This window comes from Oxyura jamaicensis, chromosome 3 (assembly GCF_011077185.1).
Source record: "Oxyura jamaicensis isolate SHBP4307 breed ruddy duck chromosome 3, BPBGC_Ojam_1.0, whole genome shotgun sequence".
Lineage (NCBI taxonomy): Eukaryota > Metazoa > Chordata > Aves > Anseriformes > Anatidae > Oxyura > Oxyura jamaicensis.
This window is the reverse complement of record NC_048895.1, coordinates 3,450,284-3,474,552: the sequence shown is the minus strand read 5'-3', so window position 1 is coordinate 3,474,552 and position 24,269 is coordinate 3,450,284. Positions and strand designations below refer to the sequence as shown.

Genomic DNA, 24,269 nt, shown 5'->3' with positions numbered 1-24,269 from the left:
CCTTCTATTTAAGCAGTAAGTTTTATAATTTATTACATCTCTTTGGTCATCAACTCACTATACAAACAGTTGGTCACCAGTGACCAATTACATTAAGGTTAAGCAACATAACTTTAAATTAGAAATAAGCTAATGTATCTTCATCAAGGGCCTGCTGTGTTTCCAGTGCTGTTTATGAGATGATACTAAATGTGGATATGGAGCACGCTCACTGGGACCAATTCCTATCGGCCTGAAAATGGGAAAGTCTTGAGCCTGCTCAGGTCCAGAGCTAATTAATGGGATAACATCTGCTTTACGCGTTCTGCTGTAGTAATTTCTCTCAACTTCACTGTGAAGATGCATGGGAAACTATCAGAGAAATAAGTATCTATGTGGAACCGTATTAATCTGCAGTGGGTCTGAAAATGGGAATTTCAATTCTCCTATTACCCAGGGATGGGTGGTGGGACGAGGAAGAGGACGCGGAGCTTGTTTCTGTGGCTTACACAATATGCAGCATAGGATATACATTCAGTTCTGTCTGCATGCACTTGCTTACAAACATACTTGCTGTTCAACCACACGTGGGTTTGGTTTTTGTGTGTGTGTGGGGATTTGTTTTGTTTTGTTTTTTAAAGAAAATGCAACAAGCAGACGAAGATGACCATGCTCCTCCTGCAACAATCAATTTTATCCAGGAAGATGGGGAAGTGGTTTTATCGCTTTACTTAAAAACACAGCATGAATTGCTAAAGAAAAAATACAGTTCTGTAAAACAGGCTTCAGAAGTGATAAGCATACTTACTTCATTTTATCAGCCTGTGTACAACACACACTGGTGTGAAGGGCTATGCACCTATTCTGATTGGAGGCTTAAATAAATACAACATGAAAGGAATACTGACCAGCCAATAAATAAATAAATAAATAATCTTTTTTGTGAAAAACCCACAGAATTCTGAATGCAGGCATCTCCTCACCTGAATCTTATCACTTTGTCTGAAAATTAATGGGCAATTTTAATTATAGAGAGACGCATTTTGCTCCTGAGTTTTTCCTGGTGAAGTCCTACAGGGCACAGAATCAGACTGCTGAGGAGAGATGTTCTGTTTTTACACACGTATGCTTCTCTGTGTGCCTGTGTCTGTCCCTGCATATATGTAAAACAATTAATATTTTTAATGTCTATATTGTAAACGTATTTATGTTCATAAAGCACATATAAATAAAAACAAACACGCAGGTCTGTGTGTGTATACATTGAGAGAGACATAAAAAATAATTAAAAAAACAGAAACAGGTATGCACCATTAAATGTCTGAGTTTAGATTGGCAAAAACAGAAGAAATCATACTGTTTTCTTTATATGATGGTGATTATTATTATTATTGCCTAAGTTATGATTTACAGGTTTAATTCTTTCAAGCTAATGCATACAAACGAATTGCATATGAACAAAAAAAAAAAAAAAAAAGAGGGAGGTCCTTACAATAATGAAATTACATTAATAGTCATTCACCTTTACCTAAGAGGCTATGAGTTCATATGTCAACTCTATGGAATATTTTCCATAATTTGTATGCCATTGTATACATTCTATTTATTTGTTTGCTACAAGGTATTGAAATATTCAGGCTATTGGGAATTAAATGCTTATTTGACTAACAATGCTTATCTGTGAATTAATGGTATAAAACATGGAGTTTTCTAAAAGGCTGTCACTCAGTTTTATTTATGGAGATACTACTGAGACGAGATTCAAGGTCTTTCAAAGAACACTAACATCTCAAGCTTAGGGGAGGAAAAATATTATTTACTTAACATTTTTAACAATCCTATGTAATTGTATGAATTACTGGAATGAAATAGCGCTGGCTCCTGTCAGATGTAAATGACGATTGCACAATGAACCAGGATGGTGCGGTGCACATGCAGAAGCCAGAATGGCTTTGTTCTGAACTTTTGTGAGTGCATATGTCTACAGGGAGGGAGTCTGGAGAGCGAAGGAATGGGATTTCAGGTCCTAGACAATGCAAAATTTGTATGTGAACCATTAAATTTGAGACCTGAAAACAGACTTGATTTTTAATTTGCTTAAGCATACAAAGATGGCCAGCTTCACCACTGTTACAATATTCTGATTTGCTGGTAGGGTTAATAGAAAGCACACAGCTACTGTTCTTTTTCTTTCTCCTGAAAATGTGCCATAAGGCAATACGGTTATAACAGGGGTGAATCCTCTGTTCTGTTAGTCTATCTACCCTGTCAATGTTATTTGAACCCTTATTTTCCTTAAGGGGCTCATTCAGCTGTCCTAATATGTATACAGTGATAATATAGTCATACGCATAATAAAAAAGAGCTTCAAAATTATAGTCTGCTTAGTAATAATGCAGTGCTGTGCTGGAGTGATTGGCAACTGTTGATCCAATTATATAACGGGTTGCTTCTTAAAATTCAGGGATATGAGATTGATATATAATGTGCTGTAAAGTGTAAAAGAACTGGACAGGAAATAAGGCGGGTTGAATTTTTTAGTGCTTTGATCAAATTAGAACCAGGTTGATGAAAGGAAATGCCTTGGGTTCTCTGCTTGAAGTTTTGTGTTATACAAAAGGCTCTTGAAATGATCAATTTTGCACATGTCACTCAGTAAGTTTAGAGTGAACGAGCCTCTGTCTGTGCCAGAAAGAGCCTCTGCAACGGATCACTCACAGTGCCACTCGGCACAGGACAGGAGAGTCGGCAGATGCTCAGAAATGAGCGTGATGAGCCAAAGGAGGGACAATCACAAATTACGGGAATACCCCAGATTTGCAGCTTTGTTTTTCAGGTTTCTGCACAGCCCTTATTTTGACTCAAGAAACACAGATCGTGAAAGCCAGAAAAGGGTCAGCTTGTGAATACCCCGGAAATAAATGCAGGATTATCTTTGCTGCTGGTCTTTTAAGCATTTATCTAGCTAACTCACTAACTAGCTTTCATCCATTGTAACCCTCTGCCTGTCCCCTGCTTTTAAAACAGCTACTATTATTTATGAAGTGCTGTAGATGTGCAGTGAGAAGCACAGGGACTTTTTGCTCTTATTTTTCCTTGAGGACAACTTAAAAGGAGAGAAAAAAGCATGCATGAAAAGGCACCTTGCAGGTAAGGCTGTGGTTCTTCTGTCGCTTGGTCTGTCTCTGAAGAATGACTCCATAGTGGCGAGGCCTGTATGAGACACAACCTCGCTGGTACTTTTCTGGGATCAATCTCACTCTGTACTACACGCTACTCAACGCAGAGGTTTAAATCCCATCGTTTCAGTCTTAATGCATTAACATTTCAGCACTCCTCAAATGCATCCTGGAAATCTGTCTCCTCCTCGTAACTCTTGTCCCCAGATCAGAAATCGTGAAATTTGAAGCGAGTCGCCTAACTGGGACCAGTACACAGCAATGCCTCCGACACGGAGATTTAAGAAAAATACACTGAGGGGTGTTTGGGGTGGGTTGAGGAACAATTAAATGCCCAAGCTCAGGTACCACAGAATTTCTCATAAGCCTGCTGCAGCAGGGAACAGGCAGGAACTACTGAAGGAGCCACCAGTGTTAAAATAACCTGCTAAATTTCCGTCATCCTCAGGGTACTACCTGCATGGAAACTCTTCTGCTTTGGCCTATTTCCCTCTGCAAGGAACTCCTCCAGAAAAGAGGGTTTCCAGAAGTAATATTGCAGGATGGGGAGCACTGATAGATCGGTGCAGTAACCTTCACCTGGGCCTTCCAATTCAGTTTTGTGTGAATTACATCAAATTGCGCTGGGTATTTGTGTTGGATGCAGAGGAGTTGAATAGCTGCCCGTTTCTACACCAAAGCAGCTCTTTTGAAGTTGATTGGTGTTCCCCAGTAACAGAAACACTGCACAGTATCGAAAATGACAGGACATCACAGTGCAATTTCACTAAAAAAGATGCGTGGGGTATTATTTGAATAATATTTCTCTGAGTTCCAAGACTGGAGTTGGAGAAACGTCGTTAGGATTTGTGCATGCAGTTCACCTCCACTCCGGTGGCAGACATTCACAAGTGCACGTGTTAATAAGGGATAATTTGACAATATGGTAGAGGTCTGTCTTTCCAGTTCTATTATCTCTGAAAGACACAGTTCCTTGTGCCAACTTGGTCGCGCAGCAGCAGCATTTTGCTCCGCAGCCAAAAACACAAGGATCTGCCAACAGAGCTGAATGCTGACACACTGGGCCAGGAGATCGGGATAGGAGAAGAGGATGGCGCTGCCCTGGGCAGAACGCTTCACCTCCAGCACTGCCTGTGGGCCGGCTGACAACAACTCTCCCCACCTGCTCAGAAGCAGACATCAGCAAAAGCGCCAAACAGTGCCAGCTTTCAGGGTGAAGAAGCAAGGAAAACCTTCCCGGCACAGAGGTACAGTCCGGCCAGGCGGCACTCCCCAGACACACGGCTGATGCCTGCAGGAGCCTGGGTTTCTGTCTCACCACGCTCCCCGAAGACACGCTCTATCATGACAGCTCGGGGTGTTATGAAAACATAAGGAGCAGGATAGAATGGGTATACTTAAAATAATAGTTTATTTAAAGTATTTCCCATAACATTTGCTTTCTTCTTCTTATCTGCCTTTTTTTTTTTTTTTTTTTTCCTTGGATCACACTTAATACGATTCCACGACATCAATGCGTGGCTGAAATTGAAAGCTGTATTCTCCTAAATGAGTTCCTAACGTTCCTTTTTTTACAGAGCTGCCAGGGGCTATTCTGCATTCCCACAACTGCTACAAACGTAACATATTGTTTTGCAATAAAAATTAGCTATAAAAGTGTGAAAAATGCCAGAGATCCAAATGTGAGAAACAAGAGAAGGGGGTACGGCTTTCGCACCCTTTTAGTGGACATTTTATTTATTTTTCAAACGGAGCAGACATATTTATAGCTACTGTATTTCAATTATCTCTAATTTCACACATTTTATGCAAATTCTAGACATTTTAATTGCAAATGAGAAGGGAACTTATTTTTAAAAGTGGAGCAACACAACATTTCAGATCTCAATTTTAATTCCAAATTTATCTACATCACTGTTAAAAACTTTTAAAACCCCATTTACACTGTGACTTAAAATTAGGCGCTATTTAAAACAAAAACAAAAACAAAAGACTTCCGTACCAATTAGTTACACCTCCGAAACCTTTTCCACACATTCTTAAATCTTTTGTCTTTAAATCAAAATTTTTAGGTAGAAAAACGTAGGAAGCTGAAATGATACTATTAATCAGCGACACGTTGTTTTAACGAGAGTCAGTAATTTAACAGTATTGTCCGTAACTGATGGAAATTAATGACTACCCATCTTATTTTCTTTTTCTGCCTCCATGACTTCAATAACCCAGGACATGGGGTATTAGCTAAATCTTTGCCTAGCTGCCATTCAATGGGAAATTCTTTCCAAAGGACAAACCGCACCTCTGGCCTTGGCTGCACAAAAATTCCCACCGTGCACAAAGAGCAGTAGGGACAAAGGTCACACCTTCCACGTAGCGTTCCCCGGTAGGTTACTCTTACCAGACATTAATAAGCGTATGGCCTTCAATGGTGACCCAAACGTGATAAATTCAGATCCTGTCGAACCCGTGCTGGTTTCGAGCAGGGCCAATTTCCTAGTGGATCTGGAGCTCCAAATGCAAGTAAGGGGCTGGGCACTCAGCCATGGTGCTGGGTTCTAGCGGCCCGTGCAGGGCACTTGGCACCTACGCAGATCCCTGCTCCCGCAGCCTGCCCGGTTCAGCCCCAGCCCACAGATGCGACCTGCTCTGGGGTTAACACCACCATCAATTTTGCCATCCGAAATCCATCCTCTGAAAACGCTACACCACAACCACGGAATATAGACTGACAACGAGTGCTCTTCTCTTCAGACAGAACACGGGCATTGACACCACTCTGCTCACAAGCCACTACCCAGCTCTTGTAAGACCTTTACGGCACACTTGTTCATGTTGAGGTACGCGCACGCAACCACAGGTTTAAAATCACACTGGTGCCTATGGAGCTCTCTGAGCTGAGAATCCAATGTTCGACTTCTCACTATCCAACGAAAAGGTCTTTCAAAGTTTCAACTATTTACTGAAAAGCATAAAGTAATTTTATTATAAGCAGAAATTTACTGTCAGAAATGTTTTTTTTTTTTTTTTTCCCTGCTTTCTTTCTATTTGGTAATTTATTTAAATGCATTCAAAAATGCATTCAAAGAATGAGACATAGCACTTTGGTTAAGACATCTGTATTTCAAACCAACGTCTCCAGGACTGTGAGCAGCGCTGTTAATACTCTTTTTATTTGATTAGGGTAATCTGCTGCTGTGCTGTCTTAATCTTTATCCACTACCTTTTAAGCAATCAATATTTTAGGGTTATAGATTTGGAAGGTAGATGATAATTTTGTAGATAAACTCTCTAGGCACTGCTGACATGGTATGGTTGCATATTTAATATCTTTTCAGAGGATTCACAACTCCAGCAACATAAGAATCTGCCCAGGAAAAAAAATAAAAATTAATAAAAAAAATAAACCTTACATTTTCAAAGCTGTGTGCAGGGATTTGGACACCTGACTCCTATTAATGTCAACAAAAATTTAGGGGTAAGAAAAGCAATGTCTTTTTCCTCAGATCATTTCTTTTTTGAAAGGAACCAGAGAACAAGAGAAAGGAAATGAAAAGCAACTTTGTACCACAGGCTGAGACCGGCAAGGCCTGCTGTTGGGGCAGGAAGTACACAGAAGCAGAACATTTGTTCACTTAAATTAGTGAGCATCTCCACACGTATCAAAACAGGTAGGTACGAAGACGAGTTCAGAAGGAAAAAAAAACAACAGGTTTTGTCTTTTTAAAATGTCATTAAAATATATATTTTTTAATTTTGTTCAGCTAAAGTTATCTGTTGCTTAAAATATTAATTTTCCTGCAGACAAAATTAGTTGTCACTCCTCTGTTTATGGCCTAATTACCTTTTGTAAGGAAAAAAACAAAACAAAACAAAAAAACATGAGGGCGAGAGAAATGAAAGGCATAACAATAAAGCTATCTACCCTTCAGCAAGGGGGGGTTCTTTGTGATATGTTACCTGTGTTCACCAGCGCTGTGCTTGTGTTTCACATCCATGACACCAGGTTTGCTGGGGCCATTTTGCCAAGCGGGTTTGTGCTGGCCTCTGCCTGCCCTCAGGTCAGTGCCCGGGGATGGGCAGGATGGGCCCAACTGCCCCCAGCTACTTCTGCTGAGCTGGGAGCCTTCAGATGATTCAATTCCCTTTTCATATGGGGGACAGTTCGGGAAATCTGGGGCAACGGCTTGAAATTAACAGCCACTGTAGAGTAAATCTCTGTACTTTCATCTTGAAATCTTTTTCCACTCTGATTCTGGTTTTGGAAATAGTAAATCGCTTTTATATCGGCTGGAAGTGGGTGCTAGGCATGCCAACAAAAGGCTGCAAGACTTGGAAACAAACGGACAGAGCCCGATGTTCCAGTACTACAAATGTTGGAAACTAGAACATTTTGGTCTCGTTGCAGTCACCTCCGTGCATTCCGATAGAACCTTCAGCTAAGGAGCAAATACCACAAATGCTGAGTATATTTCTTAGAGCTTTGCCCATTGCATTGATATGACAGGCAGTGTCTCCTCAGAGATGAGCAACACTCGGAGAACACCGAGACACGAACACGCTGCTTCACCTCAAACTCTAAAGCTACTCTGACCAGGAAAAAGGAAAAAAGTGACTATAAACCAGTCCCAATAAGACAAACATGAGAACTGAACTCCTTCCAGCTGACATCCTGTCTAGGAAATGGGTCCCCTGAGGCTCTTTGAGAGGAAGAGAGTATGTCCCTTCCATACAGGAAGACACTAGATACAGTCTTTCTCTATTCATATAACATTCGCGTTAAGTCGCAGCCACGAGGCTGTCCCTACCTGGCAAAGCTTGGGAGCAGTGCATGCAGAAGATGAGTGAATCTGGCCTCAGACAGAAGTTGTCTTTCTGGAGCATTCTTTGGAGCGCTGCCATGAGATCTGCCCAGCTACAGTTTTGAATATACTTGACGATCAAGAAATTTCTGTGTTCATTTCACAAGAGGTAAACGTCTCTTTCGTGGTCGGAAAAATCCTGCTCCCTGGAAGTGACTGTAATCTCATCTGACACGCGGTATTTGTAAACGTACTGTGGTGTCCCAACCTATTTACTGTGTTTACATAAAACTCCCTGAAATCTCCACATTCCTTGAAAAGTTAATCCAGTACAAATATTGACTGGCTGTCAATTGAGCATCATTGACTTGCTGCAGGACTGTGCTTTATTGCCTTAACTGATGAAACTTGTTCTCCTTGCTAAACTTCTTGGCCTGTTTTGGGCCAAATACCATTTCCTAGGCTGCAGCTCATCCACTCACTGCGGTGGGGTTGCCTCTTGTGGTTAGCTAGGGCAGTAGGATAGCTGAAGTACTTTGCCATGTGCACCGGGAGGTTGGGGAAGGAAGCCAACCACCCAACCCAGTCTCTGTTGTACAGAAAGGACCTGCGGCAACACCATTCCCTTCTCCTGTAAATATTTGGCCACAGCAGCTCCAATACAGCAATTGCCCTCTTAGCAACCACATACAGTTGTACGGAGCTGAGTTTCCAGGCAGGCTGGAAGGGTCTATGAACACTTCAGCAGTGTCCATGAACGGTAACCAAGAAAAGCAAACGGACTACCAGGAGGCTTAGATTCCCAGTGTGAGAGTCTACACCTTCACTGGGAGCTGGCTGTTGTCATTTGGTTTGGTTAGGAATTCTGAAATTAGAGAAGCTGAAAACTTTGGATACCTTTGCGTCATTTAATCAGGCATAGTACAAATCAGGTCGACCAGAAACCAAAGTTCACGATACACACTGATCATATTCTGAACACCTCAGAAAACATTATTTATCATTTCGTTTTTTAAATCTATAGTTTCTAGACACAGATAATCAGAAACCACAAATAACAACTTTCACATCATTCCCTGATATTGCAACAAATCCTACCAAACGTTTTAAGGTTTGACCCCCAGGTCAAGTGAAACTGACAATAAATCTTAGGATGGATTCGATATCGTTAAGCTGCAAAACCCCAAAACCATTACGAAAGATTTATCAGAATTTATAAGAAATGAACCCAAAATATTTCAGTCAGGGCAAGGAAGGACAAAAGGGTGGAATGGTACACAGGGAAAGAACCACAGAAATTGGATGTCCATAGCAAGCCATAATGCTGGTACTCCTTTCTGACCTCAAAACAACATTTAAGAAGGAATTTGGTGAAAATCGCAGTTAAGGCAGACATATATATATGTGTGTGTATCTCACAAAGAAATGGAATAGAGTGGACACTTACACTTTGCAGGAGCACTATCTGCGTCTCCACACGGGGATGCTTGTCATACCGGGTACAACTGTAGGGCAGTGTTTGGTGCTGAGACAGGATGGTGCCACCATCTGTTCCTTCTGTTCTTATCAACGGTCTGGTGAGAGAAGGGCACAGAGAGGGAAAATGAATGGGGATATGTCTTCTATGTCTTATTACTACATTTTCAATTCATATTCTTTATAAATTTTTATGTCAAGCTTGGGTGATGGGACAGTCCAATTCTTTTAATTGAATATTCTCCAATTACCTTTTTGGGAACTGAACAAAGCCATGACAGTTTTGCTTTCAGATTGCCAACCACACAGCAAATTTATTCTAGCCTACAACACTTTTTTTTTTTTTTTAAAGAAAAAAAAAAAAAAGGATTTCCTTTACTTTTAAATAAAATGCTTTTAAACATTTGACACGTAGAAGAATCTACCCTGGAACACCAGCTATGTCAAGAACATCTGCCCGCTGTTAAGATACTCTAGCTGACTTAAATAAGGTTAAATGTTGATATTTTCATTAGCTCAGTTGTTATTAAGTGTTTTTTCTTTTTTTTTTTAAAGTCATCACATTTTTTTAAGGGTCTGATTTGTGATCTTTTTTTTTCTTTTAACAAAACATGTGTTATCACTCAAATCCTGTCAAAGGAATTCAAGGTGTCTTAAGCAGTTTAGCTAACAGCCTCCGAGAGCGTCACAGTAGTACTGCCATATGTCCCAGACTGAAGCAACTGTCTCCTCTGCTCTTCCTTCAGCAGACCCCACGCTGCTAGCTCTTATCCCCACTGACCATTGTAAAGAGCAAGAACAAGTGCTGTGTCAGATGGTAAGAGAGCAAACAGACCTGCCCTCAAAAAAGCAAACAAAAAAAATGCTAAAGAAGACAACTGATTCAACAGTGGCTACCCTCTGCCGATGTTACTAGGAGTTACTTTTTTCCTGTAAAATGTTATTTGGATATTTAAGGTGGGGTGGGAAAATCAATATCATAACAGGCCTCTTCCTCTTCCAACAGGTTTAGCCACAGAAAATGAAATTCTCCATTTAACCGACAGGCCTGATATTATCCCCATTCCTGTAAGCGTGCTACTGCCTGAAAAGTCACGGTGCATCTGCAATTTAAATAGCTGGTGTGACACCTGCAGTCACACCTCCAGCAACGCTGTCAAACTCTCCCGTCCTGCCCCAGCCACGGGGGCTTCGCCTGGCTTGTACTTCTGCAATAGAAGTGCTCTGCGGCAATTCCTCTCCCAGACATGCTCCTGATGTGTGAGCTCGGTCCGAAGATGAAACGCTCCATGAAAAATATACATACGTATTTTACATACTGTAACTGACATTAAAACCATTTTCCGGTGGAATATGTAGCTACTTTCTGCAGGATTCAAAATGAGGATTGCGACTACTCTGTAGCCGTTGGTCCATTTTCACCTCCTGCTCCTCGTTCACGCAGCTTAGCTCAGGCACAAAAGGAGAAGCCGCTTGTGCTCTGACACCTGGCACCTGCGCAAGCACCTCGCATCCTCCAGCGGGGCTGCACAGGGCCCTGGAGAACGGAGCTGCCTGGCGGAGGTGTGCACGGGGCCGCGGGAGAGGAGACGCGCAGCACAACCAGCCTGGTTAGCACTGGGTTTGAAAGGTGAGACATAACCATTTCCCTTACAGATGGCATATCAGTTTACATCTCACACTGAGAGTTTGTGCTTGGGTGTATCAGAAAAGGGAGAAACAAAGTACAACAGAGTCAGAAAGCCCCCGCAAAGCGAGGCTATGGGGGGCCCCAGCTGTACTTGAACCAACCACAATCACACCATCAGCATGAGGTGTAAAAAGTGCCAAAACAAGATGAAAACACTGATGCTCCATATGTTAAAAAGCTTGGGTTTTGCTGTAGTCCAAAATCCTTCCCTCCCCACATACCTGTACATAATACTAATAATAATAAAAAATAAGCCCTCGAGATCAAATAGTCAGTGGTATCTTAAAAGAAAAAAAAAGAAGATAGGCTTAAGAACCCAAATCCTTGTAATAAATAATATATTATGAGTTAAGGAGATGAACTGACAAAGTGGTGCACCTCTAATCTCTTCCCTGCAACAGCGAGAAGAGCTGAATCACTCACACATTTTTCTTTAAGCATGTTCAGGGATTGTTCCTACTCTCCACTTTCTCTAAGAATATCATGCTTTACTAATTTACCGGATTGACTAAGCTACACGTCAGCAGCATTGTCAGTTTTAACCTGTAATTTTACCTTGTAAAAAGATAATTTCTGAACATTTTCTCACTAGAATATAATTGACTGTTTCAGGACAGCTTTAAATTAGGGATGAGAGAATCAAGCCATTTAACTGATGCAAAGTGAGCTCTCTTTTTGGGGTTCAGAGGCAAGACCCTTCCTCACAAACCTCCCTTGTTCATTGCTCTGCAGCTGTGGCTCTGACATCAATCTAATGTCAATTTTGCATGTGCCCATACCTGGGGACTCACTGCAGCCCCGCAGACTTCAGGGGCCATCTCACTCAGGACTCCCAGTTACTCGTTTATTTCAAACCTGAAATGACACCTCTTCACCCAAACTATGATTTCAAATAACAATCTGTATGAGAAAAACACTCGGAACAGCATGGCAAAGGTGCCGTGCCCAGAAGGAAAGCTACCTGGCCCATATTTCTGAGCAGTAGAATAGATGCCACCTCTTTATCCCTTCAGCCCTCCACTGAACATCACGCAGCAGGTACCTCCCACAGCATTGTACAGCTATTGCAGGGCAAAGTCCACCAGCAAGGACCTCCCAGGCTCCACCCCTTCTGTGCTTCTCTACCAAGAACATGTCAGTTCGGTTCCTCCTCTCCCAGCTTTGCCATCTGGGAAAAAAGCAGGGCCTCTACAACATCCAGCCCCCATGCTGGAGGCACCAGCTTTTGTGAAAAAGTACACACCTTTCAAGCAAGGACTGTTGAAAGAGAGAACGCTTTTGGTGTAATACACCACGCGGGAATTTTATAATGAAAAGTCAGGCAGCGACACAGAACAAAAGACTTCATGACATGATGCTTATTTTTAGAATGAGTGACAGTTTGGCATTCTGGTGTGAGAGGTGTAAACGGAATAAACCCCTATTTTGCTTTTAACAGCTCAGAAGCTGGACAGATTTTTTTTTAATGTAATTATTTTTAGCATGGCATTAGCACGTTTTCATGCCTGCATAAGCCTGGTATATATGTGATTGCACTAAAGACCCCTGTAAGTTGACAGGTCAAAAAGTAAATGGTGAGAATGTAACTTGTTCGTACTTGAACTAAGTTAGAAACTCTTTCAGTGACAAATCATACCTAGCCATCTTCTCTAATTTGTTTCCTTAGTCCAATAAAGCATTTCAACTTAAAAGGAAGAAAGAAAAAAAAAAAAAAAAGGAAAAAAGGAAAAAGAAAAAAGGAAAAAAAAAAAGAAGACAGGTGCAAACTTATAATAGGGCAACCACAGAGAAAGCATTTTGTTAGCAGAAAGATAAATTTCAAATTCTAAAATGATTTTTCTTACATTAGTTATCTCAGTATTGCGGAGATTTCTGAATGATGCAGTGGTCATCAGAAACAACTTTGCCCACAGCTATGTCTAAACGGAGCTGCTACTGGTCATCAGCTCACGAGACCACAGCTATCGCTCACAATCCAAGCCAAAGACACGCACGTAGGAGAATTGAGAAAGTGTAAAAACAGTATTACAAGCACTGGAGACGATCCCAAAGAGTACTTAGAAATAAGAACATGTTTGCAAAATGCTTGTAGGACAGTGGTTTTGTGCTGAAAATTAACTCAACCACCAAATCAACCCCAGAGACGCAGCCTCAGGGAAGACTCGTGCCAGGCCATCGACAAATGCTGGCAGAGGCAGCAGAAAACTGAAGTACATCTCCCTTATCTTTGACTGGAGATCCCCGCAACCTCTCCTCTACTCTTTGTACATAATCAGCCTTTGCCTAAGGAGAAAAGAAATATCGGGGCCTGAAATGGCAGTCTTGTGTGCTGCCCGCTGCAGCCAGGGCAGGCCTTTTTCAGAATTCATGCCTTTTTAATTTTTTATTTTTTCCCTATTCCACATTCCCTGCTTCTCTCACACTTTCTCTCTGCTGCTCCATCTTCCTTCCCTGTGAAATCCTCATACCCTCTTCCACCCCACTCTCAGATGCTTTATTTTCTCACCACAATGGAAGTGGGCACCAAAACTTCAGCCTGCGGTGGGCTCCCTCCAAACCTGCGGCAAGGGAGGGCACCCAAAAGCAGAGCCGTCGCTGCAGACCTGCCCAGTGACAGCTGGTGCTGCTGGCAAGGGCAGGGACTGCAGTTAGAATGACCAAAAAAAAAAAAAAGAAAAAAAAAAAAAGAAAAAAAAAGGCAGTGGAGGAAAGGGGGAAGCCTGTTTTTTCAGCCCAGCTATTTGAGAGATAATTGCTGTAATTTTGTCTCTCCTGAATCTTTTTGCTAGGCAAGAGTACCGAGGGGGGTGGATGTCTACTTCTTAAAAGTGAAACAATTCACTCTGTTCTGGAAGTAGTTTTGTTAGTTTGAAATTTACACTTGGCCATTTCTAAATTCTAGGACAAGACCTAAAAACTGAAAAAAAAATACTGAAGAAAGAGAAACAGACAGACAAGAAAGAAGATCAAACCGTATACTGCTGGGAAGGAAGAAAAAAAAAAGACAAAGATTTTCACTTTGTCTGGCACAGTGTTTTCATGTTTTTTAAATCGTTCTGTATTTTCACAGCTTCAGCTGATATTTCTGAAATATGGAATTTGCATTTCCTAGGTGGGGAATGCTGCCAAAACTGTTAATCCCAGGCAGATGTAAAGTTGCGCCACTATATTGTGATGTAGCTCCTTAAAAACAACTTAAAAGGATAAAAACCAACAGCAACAAAAAAACAACCGCCACCACAAATATTCACCAACCCATATGGTCAATAATTGCTGTTTAATAGTCCTCCTATTACAAACCTAAAAAGCAGCAGCCAGAATTACCAGTAGAGTATTAATAAACAGGAATGAGTTAATAGTGCATAAAGACCTTCTAGTGGAACAGTGGGGGAGTTGAATATTCTTTTCTTAAGTCAGCTGTAAGTAATTACTACATGGTGTGCTTCTGACTATTACCATAACAGAGCAATTGGACGTGAAGAATGGATAATAGTATGGACATGGAGGTATTTTTAGAATATCAGCAGTGAGGCAGGTAAATGCCCTACTCAGGCACAAACCCTTACATAAGTTTAAATAAGTTTTCCTAATGACACCTAGCCCGAGCAGCAGTTTGAAAAGATCAATCTAATAAATTATTTAAAGTAACTTTCTAAAGACATGTCTGTGATATGTAAATAAGGGAACCGCCAAAAAAATCCCGTGCAGCCATTAAGCAAGCAGCCAGCATTACGGCAACTACATAATCACAGGTTTCTCCCCGTTTCTTTTAGAGCAGTGCCTTCATCTGTTTGAATGCGAACTGTGCCTCACTTGCCTCCATTGGCTGCTCAGGTGAAAACTGAAATATTCAAATAGGAACCGGAGCTGTGATTGCAGGAGTTGTGGTTTGTCTACAATTGAGTTAGTCGTCCTCAGTGATTTAATGATGCATATCATTTATTTTAAAACATTGTTATAAGAGCATTCACTGAGATGCAGCTTCGTGTTCAAAGGACTGTCCATTATGCTCTGCAGCAGGGCTTTTCATGTACAACTACAGGCTGAGATATTGTCTAGCGACACAACATATGCTCTCAGATAAAAACAGCTTGAGACTTTTGATTCAGAGAGTAGTAATTTTGTAAATGCACAGAAATATAATTTAAGGAATATTTTGAATTTTTCAGGCTATAGGTCTTTCTCCTGCTATGTTGCTACGCAGGGCAGATGTTGATTTTTCAATTTGCAGGTTTGTTAAGCATCATGGAATGTTTTGGTTCTCAATCAAGAATATTCTTCCCAAGTGGTTCCAAAGTCCTATGGCTGAAAATATATGCATGTCCTTTTTGTTTCTTAGCAGCATGTGTTCTGCATTCAATAGAAGCATAAAACAGATAAATGCGGTGCCATTTATTGGACCAATATATGCATTGGAAGCCATAGGATCCCTGAATGCAATGTATTTACAGGTTCTTTATGTTCTGCAGAAGCAGTTTGTATAAGGTAAGGGGCAAATGCATTTACAGTGTGTCATATGACAGAAGAGGTAAGATAATTTTGGCACCCCTAAAGAAAAGAGAGGTTGTGGTGCTGAGCTCCCCACAAAATTGGCTAACTTCAACAGCTGCGTATGACAGACCTGCTGTAACATCCTTGATATTTGTCCTGTTTCCACGTAACAACCAGACACTGCTACGGGAACCACGTTGTGCCAGATCCATCTCTGCGTAAAGTTGCTGACTTCAGGGCATTTTATCAAGACGGGCTTGGCCCTCTGCAGTCTTCTGCCCCATTAAATCTGAAGATTATGTGTTGTTCTTAGTTGTTCCACTGTTACCGTAATGGAGCGCTGATGTTATAATGTGGGTCAAACAAACAGCTAATTGTTCTTGGGCAAGGCTTAAGCAAAACCAGAATAAAGGGGCTGAGGACGTTAATAATAGTGCTTGGCGCTATTATAATAGCTTCTATCAGAGGATTTTGAATCACTTTGCAAGCTTTATAGTCGTCTTGCACATTGCTGAGTGTTTTTGATACTCCCATTTGAAAGTGAGACCATCATCTTAAGACCATGCTCATACATTTAGCTACTACCATGCTCATACATTTAGGTACTACAACAGCGAGAGTTTAAACAATCAAGAAAGCCATACTTGATAAAAGGCAAGCTTTAGGGAATCGCTCTAAATGAGCCAACTTGGAATCAAAGCAAAAGTTTGCGAGGACATTTTTAAACAAAGAAGCTAAATAAAAAGAAAACAAATAGGCAACACTGAAGGAATAAAAACTGCATACGGACAAAGGGTTTTTTGTTGTTGTTGTTTGCTTGTTTCCAAAAATTAAAACAGCATACTTGCTGCTTTCTATCATTTTTGTGTGCTGCTGCCCACCCAGCAATTGCTTTTGCTAAAGGATGGCACGGAGAAACCTACTTGTGTGGTTCGAGCTCCAGATCAGGGCTCAGCACGACATGCTGGACTGCAGGGGCAGGCTTCCTAAACACGAGCACCTTCAGGCAAAGGACTGACCTCTGCCTAGAAAGGGTCTACGGTATTTCTGATACTGTGGACACACGCACGCCTTCTTAAGCACACACACATCGTTAGAATATTCAACAATAACACCCCAGGCTGCATCCTGTATGAAAAAATCCTACAGAAAGGTAGCGACTCAAACAGGTCCTACACAGGCAATGTAGAGGAAGGGTGGGAAGGGAGAAACAGAAACGTGAAGCTGTGACACAGAAGTCACACGATTGCAGCAGGTACCAAGGTCACCCAGAGTGACTCGGAAGCTGATTATGGGCAGAATAAATCTGGAGCTCTGGGGATGACACGGGACAGGCCAAAAGTACAAGAAATAAGGTAAGTTAACACTGCTGAAAACGTTTCTGACAGACAGGCAGGAAAACAGTACAACAGCTAATCTAAAAAAATTGTCTTCCAGAGATGAAGGAAGGGAATGCAAGAGAGAAGAGAAGTTGCAAAAAAGACTGTTCTCTTGGTGGATTATCTTCACAAAAATGGTATTGCCCAAGGTCCCTACATCTTTCCAGTCCCCAGCCACATTCTTCAGAGCTCCTCTTAGCAGGGCCAAGAGGATGCAGTGAGCCAAAAGAAGCTGATAGAGGTATTACCACTCGCCCAGTACATCTGAAGTATTTATAGAGAGTAAAATTCAATTGTCTAAATTATTAGCCCTATGGAAATCGCTTTGTAGTTCTCATTCAGGCTGTTACTCAGGATGCATTCTGTCCTTCAGAACAACCTGAAACTTTCAAATGTTTCTTCATGAAGCCGGTATGCATGTGAAGGTTTTCCAATGTGGCACGCTGGCCCTGCACCTGCCAGGTAAAAATAAAATGGAACAACTGAATTAATAATTATATGTAGAAGTATTTGGGCTAACAAAACAGTCCTGTTATACCCTTCTACAACACTAAACATACAGAAGAATCCCCCAAGTCATTGGAGACAGAAGCACAACTTCTATTATGGTAGCAGTCTCTCCCATCTCTGCAATATCCCTGGAATATCGCCGGAATGTATTTAAACCTGCTTCAGTGATGGGCTCAGAGCTAAGGTGGGCAAGGTCCATGATTATGCATCATTTCCTTAAAATGGCCTATTTTGGCTTTCATGCTCTTGAATGAGGCAGTAAAATGAAAACCTCTTAAAAAATAATAAATCAGATGGGAATCATTCATGCGTGGCCACAATTGTTACTTGTATTACACTGGCATCTCAGGCAAAAGTGGAACATACCTGCTCTTGGAGCAGATATGAAGAGACATCACCTTCCCCAAAGAGCTTTGACCCAGACAAGAGAAGCACACGTGGGAAGAGCTAGCGGGTGTCCTTACCCAGGATCGTGCAGAGAGAGCACACTGTCCAGCCACGAAGCCTGTACGACGATGTGACAGACTTTCAAACGGTGATGAGGGAAGAACTCAAAGGATTGCAACACTTAAATTTTATTTACCCATCTATCTTTATGTCTGATACAACCTAAGGGCTGCAAAGAGTCAACTTCTGTCCCCACTTTCACAAAAATAGTCATTTAGATCTTTTTTTTTTTTTCTTTTTTAATATATAAATGTGAGTATGTTGGCAGTTGAATCTTGTTAGAGTTTCTTGGTGAACTTCGTGGGAAAAAGGAAATATACTGGAAGGTGTTTTATGGGAACAGCATGGCTGTTTTGCAAGCTGAACTAAGAAACGTCTTCTAGCTGCAGAAAATATCACAGAGCCCCACTGATCACTGGGCTGAGCTGAGATGGTGCCTCCAAGTTTATCAAACACTTCTGTCCGTGAACCTGCATCAAAGCTGCTCCGACTACATTAATCTCAAGTCCGCTGCTTTTCATTTGTGCCTCAGCTTCACCAAGACGGTATCAAAGAAGGTGATCCAGAGAGATAGGCAGAACTGCCATAGTAATGAAACTACAGCTCAAAATATTTTGTGGTCTGTGCTCCAGATTTGCAGCTAATTGTTGAGTAAGATCAGTAATGGGCCTGGGCTGCCTCTATTAGAAGAGCAACTGGGAAGAAAGGAAAGAATGAGAAATTTCTGCGGCTCTTCTGAGCAGTCTCAGAGGACAAACAAATCCCTGGTCTTCGCAGGTGCCCAGGTCTGGCCAATGAGGCTTAAGCTGCCATGGCCTATGTCACACAGGCGATTTGTTCACTTGGGAACAGTTGTGTAAAGCAGGGAATGCTCAAGGAATAGAAGATTTACACAAGAATGAGTAGGACTGGGATAATGGGAGACAACCTATGCTCAGCTCTCTGCCTCCTCCATTTCAGCCTTGCTGCAGGATGAACTGGGCATCCCAGACAATGAGGGCTCGAACAAACAGCAAGGGCTACCATACACTGCCACCACTCCCGTTGTTCAGTCAGGAACTCCAGTGTAACTTCTGCAAAGATACTTCACAGTCCCATTTCAAATAACATTTCCACATTTACTCCTGCTTTTTGTTGGCCAGGAATTCTTCGTGTATCATTGCCATTCCTGGCATACACTGCACACTTGCTGTGGCTCAAAGCTGCACCCGGAAAAGTAGTGCTGTTTCCAGTCCACCTTCTGATCTCCCACAGGATCACTCATTAACTGAACAAAGGCGACACCAGCTCCATTTATTGGAACATGACAGCCAGGCCTCATTTTACTCCCTGTGCTGACTTGCTGACCTGGAAATATTCCCACATCTCCCTGCTATTCTTCTTCCAGCTTTTCTTCAGCTGCTTGAAGCACACTTCTTCCACTTCTGCCTTGCTATCGTTTGTACTCTCCAAATGCACTTTTCTTCTTCTTCTCCCGCTTAGGTCCCCCTTCACAATTACGTATTCCCTTAAGATCCTTTCCGAACAGCTGGAGGCTTCCCAGTCACCCCAAAAGGCCGTCAGCTAGAGGCCCCGTCATTGCCCAGCCAGATCACACTTCCCCACGTGCCACAGCTTGATGTTAACGCTTCACAAACGGATTCTTTTTCTTTGACTATCCCCAGACTGCAAAGGTTCTCGGTGCCTTTACCACAGCCCATGGCAACAAAGTTTTAAAATGACACCTCTCATTACCCTGAACTTTGTGGCAAGGTGTCTGAGGACAGCACAGCAGCGAGGAGACCACCAGGAGAGTAAAAGCTGGCAGATGCTTCCCAAGCCTTGCCAGAGGTGGCCAGTCTGGGACTAGCATTGCTGCTTGCTCGCTTGGACCCACAACAGCTGTAGGAAGAGTGGCTAAAGCAGGGAAAAAACAGCCGGGCCTTCCAAAAGTAGAGAAATTAACAGACTGGCATTCTCAAAATCATTTAATTTTTACATTATCGCTGGCTTTTATTATAATTATTTTTAAAATCCAACCTGTTTCTCTGGAGAGGTTCCACTTCAACAATACAGAATTTTTTTGATGGCAAACATTTTACATAAAAAACATTCAAGCGATTCCACTGATAAATCCTTCCCCACCCCCCCTTCTTTTTCCCCTGAAGAAAGCAAGGGACAACTATACGTGAATTTCTCCTGAGGAAATGGATTTTCTTAGCTGGAAAAATGCAGTTGTTTATTCTTCCTAGGAAGCACGAGCAAAGCAGCAGCTGATTAACATTGAAAGCAGTATCAAGAGAAATGTATGCGAAGTTTCAGCACAGAATTAATTTCTATGGGTAAATATGTATAAATTCCTTACAATAATAGAGCATGAGGCAAAATTCAACAGATTCTCACAATAATGGTTTAAGCAATCAAGAAATATATTAAGAAAAATAACAAGAGAGAGATACTGAAAAATGCCCTTCAAAATTTCCTTTACTGAATATGTGATGTTACGACAGCAGTAGTCCATATATCAATTTATTCCACCATTCTTAGACTAGTAGATAATGGGGCAAAACCCTCGCTACCTGACTTCAGTAGATCTACATCAATTTACATATGCTGAGAATTGTCCTGATCAGTTCAGTGACAAGAAAGAGAGCGGCACCAACCATTTTACTGAACACCTCCCAGGAAATATTTTAGTAATTTTCAGTGTGAAGCTTTTCAAACCTCTTGAAAGAAGGGCTACACAGCCAGGAAACAAAAAATCCCAAACCAAAATGCTCTCCTGCCCCACTCTCACAAGGCTTGGTAAAGAAGTTCCAAATTCACAGGAGGTGACCAAAACCAATCCTGAAGACCAGAACTGACTGTATGCTGAATGAGAAGACACCTTGGAAAGAAAATTTAAGATTTAGTGCACAGAACAGTTTGCCACTGAGTTCACTTATTCAACGGCAACAAAAATAATGCAGCAACTACACCCATAAATGAAATCCTATATGCAAAGGGTTTGCTCGAGCTTTTTGAGCTGAACTGTACTCTCTAAAAGCTAGACAGCCTGCCTAAAAATACCAAATTAAGAGAACGTCTCTCTGACATGCACTAGTTATTGACGTTTATGTAGTGCCAGCACATAAACAGATATTTTAACCTTTCTTTGCACCTCAGTATTTCAGTCTCAGCTTCTGATAGTGACATTAAGCAGTTCCTAAATTAAATGCTACTACACTCTTTCCCAAAATTGTGACACCAAAACAGAGTAGAACAAAAAACAACGGCAGTTTTTTAAAGATGTAACGATCAGCAAAAACGATGCAGAAAGCCATTATTTTTTGCTGGGCTTTGTTGTGACAGCTACCATGGCTAACCCATTAACATATTTGCTGTACAAGTATGGTCATTCTATGGCCTTAATTAACTTTCAAGTGGAGAGTGATGTGGCTTACCACTTATTAAATATCCACTACAATAAGTTACAGTTTTACCCTTCCAACCTCACTTAGCCAAGACACCTAGAAGAACCAGCTTTCTATCTGCCTGTAATTTTGTAATTGCTTTTTACTGAAATTATGTTGAAACTGGACCCCCTATGTAAATGTATTTTGCCTGGTTCATCTAAAATTGGCCACCCCTAATCAGATCTGGTTGATATTTGATTGAATAAGTGGAAAATTAAGTTTCACTATGATAATGCTTTGCTTTTTCTTCCCTTTCATTATTTATAATGTAGGCATTTTTTGTTGGAATTTGAAAGCATGCCCCCTAGAGAACAGCAGAAGACAGACAACTCGGAAAGGCTGCTTTGAAAGCTAAGCTACTTCCAGTCCAACACACAAACAGTGCAGTTACATGAAGCAAAGCTAATTTCAGCACTTTATTCACGAAGAAAGCAATGCGATTTGAGATTTAATCAAATCAGAATTAGGTTTTGTGATTAGCTGGGCTGAGCTGTTAAGGTATAGTCATAATGATATCATTATTTCCGCACGCCCATGCGCCATGAGCATCGTCGAGCAGTGTAATGCTCTGTGTGTTTAAACTTGTATACTGCCAGCTAAACGCAACCGGATTCACCTCGATCAGCCATTCCGCTGAGTATAAAATAGGGCTCGAGTTAGAAAAAAATACTTCTACAAAGGAAACACGTGAAAAGGCCACAGGAGTGCACAACTGAAAAATATATAAAAATGCAAATTTCCCTAAACTTCATCTTTCGATGGACTGAAGCAGAAGTGAGAACTTCAACAAAGCTATAGAAAAAGATGACAGGTCTGAGTTTCAGAAATTTAAGACAGCAGTAGGATTAGACACTTTGGGTTGTCTTCGCATACATTTCTTATGGGAGTTAATTCCATTTGACATGCAAGACCAAAGCAAGATTACAGAGGCATAGCCCCATGGCGAGGTGTATGCTGTAGCTAAAAGCTGGGATTTGAATAATTGTGCAGGCTTACTCCAAGAATCAGGCGAGAACAGAATGAATGGATTATTACAAGGAACTTTGTACATTTTTAACTGCTGGACTTAATAAAATACCCTGTGTGTAAGACTGGTATTATGGTCCTCTGCACTCACTCTAGTTGAAGTTTGTGGTAGGATCTATCAAATATGAGAAAAAACAGAAGCTGTTAAAAAAGAATGTATAATGAAGAATTGGGCAGGGCCGTGCCCCATGCGATTTTCTGAGGCAAGCAAATTTGGAGAGCGTTAGTTCAACATATTCAGCCCCCCCAAAGTTAAAGGGAATTCATTTCCTGCGTAAAAGAAGGTTGAAGGAACACAAGAGATTGGATCAGAAAAATGAGGGGACAAAAAAAAAGGTGAGTTTTTATTTCACTGTTTCAGCTTGTTAGCTAGGTCATTTATTACAGAGAAAGATTACTAATCCACACATCATTTTTTTTTTTTTAAATTGACCTCTTCCCTTTGTGTCTGTGGAAGCACTTGTCTGTAAAAGGAGGTAATAGCTGACTGCTCCTTAGAGTCAGTGCTGCTTAATTAACTGTCCAGTGAGAATTATTGAAATACTTATATAATTCTTATTTAGCACTCATTAAAGTGAGAGATACAAATGCTGGACAATGAGAGGTTCAGGAAGGCTTTGAAAAGAGGGAGTCAGTACTCTAATAGCGAAGAATTATGAAAGCCTGCCCATTAACGGTAACAGAGCAGACCTTTCATTTTAAAAGTCACTGGCTCAGATCTGGACTTATTTGATATTTTTAAAAAGCTCCTTCATCTAACCCCCAAGCAGTAGATGGTCTCCGGTTCCCTCACCAAGCAGCCTATGCGGCAGGTGCGGGAAGGAGGTAAATGAACCCTCTGCACCGCCAGGTGACGGCACACTGCCCGCAGCCCCACGCAGGCAGCGAGCTTTTCAGCTCGGCCTTGCCGAGATGGGGCAGAGAGATTAGCAAAGTACACGCGCTTGCTTCACACAGGACGTTCCCTGCAGAAAACATGCCCATGACTAGCACTAGGTTACATAGAAAGAAAAACTCGGGTGGTGATCACTTTGCCCCAAAATAATCTCTATTTCATTTCAATGGGTGCTTTGGAAGCCTGACATAAAAGGTGATGAATATCCTGAATAACTTGGCAGCTTCCAAAATAGAGATGAAGAGCCGGCTGGGTACTGAGCAACGGCAAGATTCAGCACCGCCTATAACTTACTTGTGACATGGATTATGGCAGTAATAGACTGTCGGACAGAAAACGAGCTAAATTCATCAGTACTTTTTGCAAGAGCGAAATGTGCATCTTCCATGCATGGTAAGGTTTTTTCAGAAACAGCTAAACAAATAAAAAAAAATAGCCCACTTTCAGTATGCTTTCTGCAGCAGAACTGGGTTTACAAAGGCCATCTTCCTCAACAGTTTGTCCTCAGAAAATTTACCAACAATACAGAACAGTGTCACCTCAGATGCCTCGTTCATCCACAGAAGGTGTGCTCTCTTTCTGCCTTGTACGTACACATCATCAAAACTTCGTGAATCTACAGGAATTCACATAAATGAATCTCAGATATCCCCTCTATTCTTATAATGATTGATGAAACACGAGGGAAAATAAATTGAATTATCTTAAATCTCCCAGGGAAACATAATTAAGCTGTAAAACATTCCCTAGAAATCTTTGTATCACTCAGGCTGTGTCTCCTACAACATGATCAATAATAATATTAATTAAAGACAATTATTTTGAAGGACTGGCATGAACTTTCAGCTTTTACTGTATTTTCTACCACTAAAAGCTAAGAAGTTGTTTGACTACAAAATCTGTGAAATTCTACATTTTCAGTACGGTGTTTCTCAAGTACTGGGCCTGAGATTTTTCCTTTCAT

General features: G+C 41.3%; 1 protein-coding gene across 1 annotated transcript in view; it reads right to left on the bottom strand.

Annotated features, from left to right (window-relative positions):
• Window positions 1–24,269, bottom strand: part of LOC118164008 — a 455,411-nt gene that overhangs the window by 109,286 nt on the left and 321,856 nt on the right. Inside the window, exon 3 of the transcript XR_004749291.1 lies at window positions 9,405–9,531. The gene's annotated coding sequence lies outside the window, so the exon portion shown is untranslated. The remainder of the gene's footprint in view (window positions 1–9,404; window positions 9,532–24,269) is intronic.